The sequence below is a fragment of the Manis pentadactyla genome, chromosome 12 (genome assembly GCF_030020395.1).
Source record: "Manis pentadactyla isolate mManPen7 chromosome 12, mManPen7.hap1, whole genome shotgun sequence".
Classification (NCBI taxonomy): domain Eukaryota; kingdom Metazoa; phylum Chordata; class Mammalia; order Pholidota; family Manidae; genus Manis; species Manis pentadactyla.
This window is the reverse complement of record NC_080030.1, coordinates 59,410,729-59,416,728: the sequence shown is the minus strand read 5'-3', so window position 1 is coordinate 59,416,728 and position 6,000 is coordinate 59,410,729.

Genomic DNA, 6,000 nt, shown 5'->3' with positions numbered 1-6,000 from the left:
CAAGGAATCTGGGTTCGGGTGGGCATGTTCCAATTGTTTTTTTCCAAGGCACAAAATAACTGTGAAGTGGGATGAGCTGACACTTGGAGAATTTCATGAATGAGACAATGTTGATGCTTCTTGAATTGTTGGAGCATCTGTGCTGATACAATTAACAAAAACAAAAGCAAAAAAAAGAAAAATCCACCATAGCTTCTCAGAATAATTTGTTCCCTATCCACTGTTTCCTACCTAAGAATCCCAAACCTGTATGTTGATATTTAACAACAGGTTTTATGTTCAGAGCTCCTGGGAAAATCTTCTTATCTAGTGTTTCATACCCAAAAGCATTTTCCACAGACCCTAATCTCCTGAGATTCTCCTGGCATAAAGGACCTGATGGTCCAGTAAGTTTGGGGATTCACAATGCGCCTTACCAAAGTAGAGGCTCTAAGAAACTTTGTAATAAAAAAACTACTTACCCCAGTATTCTCTACATTCATTTAACTATTTTTCCAAGTAATGTCCAATAAAATGTGGTGTAATTAGAGTTTCACATACCACACCACAGGCTAATTTTCTTAGCCTATTGTCAGTGCGGCCAAGATTCTAGATCAATATTTCTCAAAGTGTATTTTCTATCACTTTTTCCCCTTCTCAGTATGCTCCAGCCACCCTAGGTCTCCTTACATCCCTCCTATCATACCCAAAACATTCCCATTTCAAGAATGTAGTACTTTCTGTTCCCTGTGCCTACAACTCTGTTCCTCCAAATACACACTTGGCTCCTTCTTTCATTTCATTTACATCTCTGCTCAAAAGTCAGCTTTTCAGAGAAAACTTCCATAATGGGCTGAATCATCCCAAATTAATATGTTGAAGCCCTAGCCCCCAGTGTGGCTATATTTGAAATAGGGCATTAAAGAGGTAATTAAACTTAAATGAGGTCACAAGAATTCCACCCTTAGAAATTTACCCAAAGAAAACAAGTTCTCAGATTCAAAAAGACATATGCACCCCTATGTTTATCCCTGCACTATTTACAATAGCCAAGATATGGAAGCAACCTAAGTGTCCATCAGTAGATGAATGGATAAAGAAGATGTGGTGCATATACACGATGGAATTTTATTCAGCCATAAGAAGAAAACAAATCCTACCATTTGCAACAACATGGATGGATCTAGAGGGTATTATGCTCAGTGAAATAAGCCAGGCGGAGAAAGACAAGTACCAAATGATTTCCCTCATTTGTGGAGTACAATAACGAAGCAAAACTGAAGGAACAAACAGCAGTAGACTCACAGACTCCAATAAGGGACTAGCGGTTGCCAAAGGGGAGGGGTGGGGAGGGTGGGTGGGGAGGGAGGGAGAAGGGGATTGAATAGTATTATCATTTGTACACATGGTGTGGGGGGGTCACGGGGAAGACAGTGTAGCTCAGAGAAGGCAAACAGTGACTCTGTGGCATCTTACTACACTGATGGACAGACTGCAATGGGGTATGGGGGGGACTTGATAATATGGGTGAATGTAATAACCACAATATTTTTCATGTGAAACCTTCATAAGAGTGTATATCAATGGCACCTTAATAAAAAAAATTACCTCAGGAAAAAAGAAAAAAGTTAAATGAGGTCATAAGGTTGGGACCCTAAGCCTATACAACTGGATTCCTTACAAGAAGAGGAAGACATACCAGGAGCACCTATGCACAGAGGAATGGCCACATGACACCACAAGAAGGTGGCCCTCTACAAGCCAGGGAAAGAGGTGTCAACAGAAACCCACCCTGCAGGGGCCTTGAGCTTGAAGTTCCAGCCTGCAGAACTGTGAGAAAATAAATTGTGGCAGCCATAGCAGGCCAGTATCCCTCCCCTGACCACCCCACCTGCCTATTATTCTCTTCTCTCCTTGACATTATATTTCTGCAGAGCATTTCTCACTACTTGACTTTATATCTGTAAATCTTAAGGAGATTGAGATGCAGACTAGAGTATAATGGATAAGGGTTTGGGCTCTGGGTTCAAATCGTAACTCTGCCACTTTCTAGTGGTGTGATTCTTGATGAGTTATGAAAGCTCCATGAGCTTTTCCATCTGTAAAACGGTGATGATAGAAATGGTACTTATACCCAAAGCATCGATATGAGTGCAATGAGATACAACATGCACTTAGACTAGTACCTGAATAACACGCACATTCAGTAGCTGTTATTTTCTATTGCTTACATATCCCTGGAATCCAAGTTCCATAAGGACAGAGACTCTCCATGGATGCATTCATAGCCCCTAAATCAGTGCCTCCAGGGAACATGTTAAGCCCTCAATAAATATTTGTTGCCTGCAGATATGAATAAATGGAAGCTGGTGGACCTTTTCTTAAAGATCTCAAAGAACTTAAATTCTTTATTGTCACTTTCATGGTCATCTTCTTTACTGAATGATCACCTCTTAACCCACCAACATGATTTCAGAGCCCTCACTTTTGTGCTGACTATAGTACTGGGGCCAGGTCACCTACTTTAATCAAGGGCTAGTGAGCCAAGTCAGGGGGCAGTTAACAAGGGACAGGAGAGGGCAGGTTTTCCCACTGAAAGGCTTGCATGGGAGCATCAGTACTACATTTATACTGTGCATGAAGCTGCATTTCAGCAAAACATTACCCACAGAATTAAATTGAAGCATTTCATTTGAAATTCATTAGTTTTGTGTGTATTTGGTTTTTCATATTAGTTTTGTAGCTGTACATTAGTTGATACTCCAGATATCAGTCAATGACATTTTGGCATCTTCCACTGATGGACTTCTGAACTTTCAATTACCTACAGCATGTCACCAGAATGAGTCACTCTTTATGGCTCAGGCAGACAAATGCATAAACCAAATCAGAGGCCTAGTGGGTTGGTATTACCTTCAATAGGTCACAATTATCTAAGGAAGTCTATTTGCCCAGCTGTCACTAGTAGTGGAATAGGGGGTGTAAGAGTAGTTCTCTAGGAATTTTACTCCTAAATATCAATATTTGAAATCACTTGTGCCTTAAATTGTCATGTAAATCAACAGTGGGAGCATTTACTATTAAAGAAGTCAACAGCAGAGTTTAATCCCCAATGTAATATGTCCTCCTATGTTCACAGAAATATATTTTCCAATGACATTAGTGATTATTATTCCCACCACATGGTAAAGAGCAAGGTAAAAGAATTTGCTGTCATTACGGAGTAGATTGTACACTCTCTATGGAACCCCACCCTGAGTTCTGGTAAATAAGATAGATTAGCAGTGTTTCAAACATCTCAGTCTTTCCATAGCTGCTAAGCTTACTAGGTGTAACCCCAAGCAGCCAGTGTAGATTGGAGTAAGTGCCTTTATAGATCTTTCAAGCTCTAAAGGATATTTCAAAACACTTTAGTAGCTAATCTTCTACAAGTTTCTAGTGGTATGGCATATTTTGTAAATTAAGAAAACTTTTAATACAATCAGAAATTGGAATTTGAAAAGCAATACCCTTTACAATAGTATCTTTTTAATGAAACACTTAGAGATAAACCTGACAAAAAATGTTCAAAACCAGTATACTGAAAACCGCAAAACATTATGAAAAGCTAAAGAAGGTCCAGATAAAATAGAAATATATGTCATATTTATGGGTCAGAGGACTCAGTATCATTACAATATCAGTTTACTCCTCATGTTCTCTCCTCATCTATTAGTTCAATGCAATCCTAAAATCCCAGCAGGCCTTATTATGTAAATTGACAAGCTGATTCTAATATTCATGTGGAAATTAAAATGACCTATACTACCTAAAACAACTTTGAAAAAAGAACAGAGTTGGAGGACTAACAACACCTGATTTCAAGGCTTAATTTAAAGCTACAGTAATCAAGACCAAATGGTATTGGTGCCAAAATTAACAATTAGATCAACAGAGCACAAAATGGAGTGCAGAAATAGAACCTCACATAACTGGACAGCTGATTTTTGACAAAGGAGCACAGGCACAAATAGTGCTGGAATAGAATATCCACATGCAAAAAAAGTAAACAATATCTCTCACCATATTCAAAAATTAACTCACAATAGATCATAGACCTCAAAATAAAAGCTGAAACTCTAGACTAGAGAAAAACACAAGAGATAATCTTGGTAACCTTGCATTAGGAGAGATTTCTTAGGTATAACATCAAAAGTACTTTCCATAGTAGAACAAACTGAGTAATTGAACTTAATTAAAATTTAAAAACTACTGTGCTTTAAAAAACATTGTGAAGTGAATGAGAAACCAAAACTAATACTGAGGGAAAAAAATCTTTGCAAATCATAAATCTGATAATAGGCTTATATTCAGAATAAAGAAAGAATCAGTAATGAAACAAACAATCCAATTTTTTTTTAATGGGCAAAAGTGTTGCACAGATACTTCACCAAATAAGATACACAAAATGGCAAAGAAACACATGAAAAGATGTACAACATCATTAGGGAAATGTATATTAAAACCATAGTTTGATACCCCTACCATTGGAATAGCCAAAATTTAAAAAGTCAGACTGTACCAAGTGTTGGTGAGTATGTGAAAGACGTAGAATTCTCATAACACTGTTGGTAGAGGTATAAAATGGTATAACTAGTTTGGAAGACAGTTTGACAATTTCTTTAAAAGTTAAATATGTACCTACCATATGATCCAGCTATTCTGTTCCCAGGCATAAATGAGAGCATATGTCCCTATAAAGAATTGTACAAGAATGTTCATAGCAGTTTTATTTTTGTGGTAACTTACTATAGGAAACAACCCAAATGCTCATCAACAGGGGAATTGGCCAACAAATGGATATCAATACAATGAAGTGTTATTCAGTTATTCAACAATATGAAGCAATATATTATCAATGCATATAACAATATGCATGAATTTCAAAATAATTATGCCAAGTGAAAAAAGCTAGACCAAAAAGATATATATAGTGTATGATACCATTTATATAAAATTTCTAGAAAAATCCAAACTAATGTAGAGTGTCAGATAATGTCAGTGGTTGGCTGAGGATTGGGGGAGCAGGCAGGGATAGGGAAGGGATGTGAGGAGACTCGTGGGGTGACGGATATGGTCATCATTTGATTGTGGTGATGATTTCATGGAGATATACATATATATCAAAACTTACCAAATTATATAGTTTATTACATGAATTGTACCCCAAAAGAGCCTTTCTAAGTTTATGCTTTCTTAAAACCCTTCATGTGGATCAGAATTACCTCAGATCCGGTAAATAACACCACTTATCGCCCCTTCCTTCTTAAAACTTTCTTTTGCCACCATTTCACTAACATTACACCCTCTGAGCTGCTCTCCCACCCTTTGGAGGCCTTTGGTTCTCATTGCCCCTGTGTCTGGAGCGAGAACACTCTTCAGGGGCTGCAGCTGGCTCCCATCTACCCTCATGCACACCCCTTCTGAGCAAACTTACCACCGCCTCGACCGCAGGCCCATCTGTACATGAAGAGATCCCAGTCTGCATTGCAAGCCTTGTCCTCTCTCCTGAGCGCCATATTTTCACCAGTTTCCCCTTGAGTATCACCTCCAGTCTAAAGAATGCACAACCACAGATCTGCCCCCATCCAAACCAGATGCCCAGCTGTGTTCAGGTTTATAGCCCTATCATCTCCCAGCCACCCAAGTAGGACATGGCATCATGGATGAGAGCATGGGCTCTGGATTCGAATCTTGGATTTGTCACTTATGACACATATGTATCTTAGGAAAATGTTTTAACTTCTCTGTGCCTCATTCCTTCATTTATATAATGAGTCTCTTCCTCATAAGGTTAGTATGGATATTAAATAAGATAAACATAAAGGGTTTATCTAATGCCTGATACATAGTAGGTGGTCAATGATTATTAGTATCATTGGTGACATTTACTTCTCTCCACCTGATTATTTCCCATGGACTCATGTTGTCTTTGTGGCCTTTCTGCCTTCTTTCCCTTCCCTCTGCCACTCCATCTCAGAC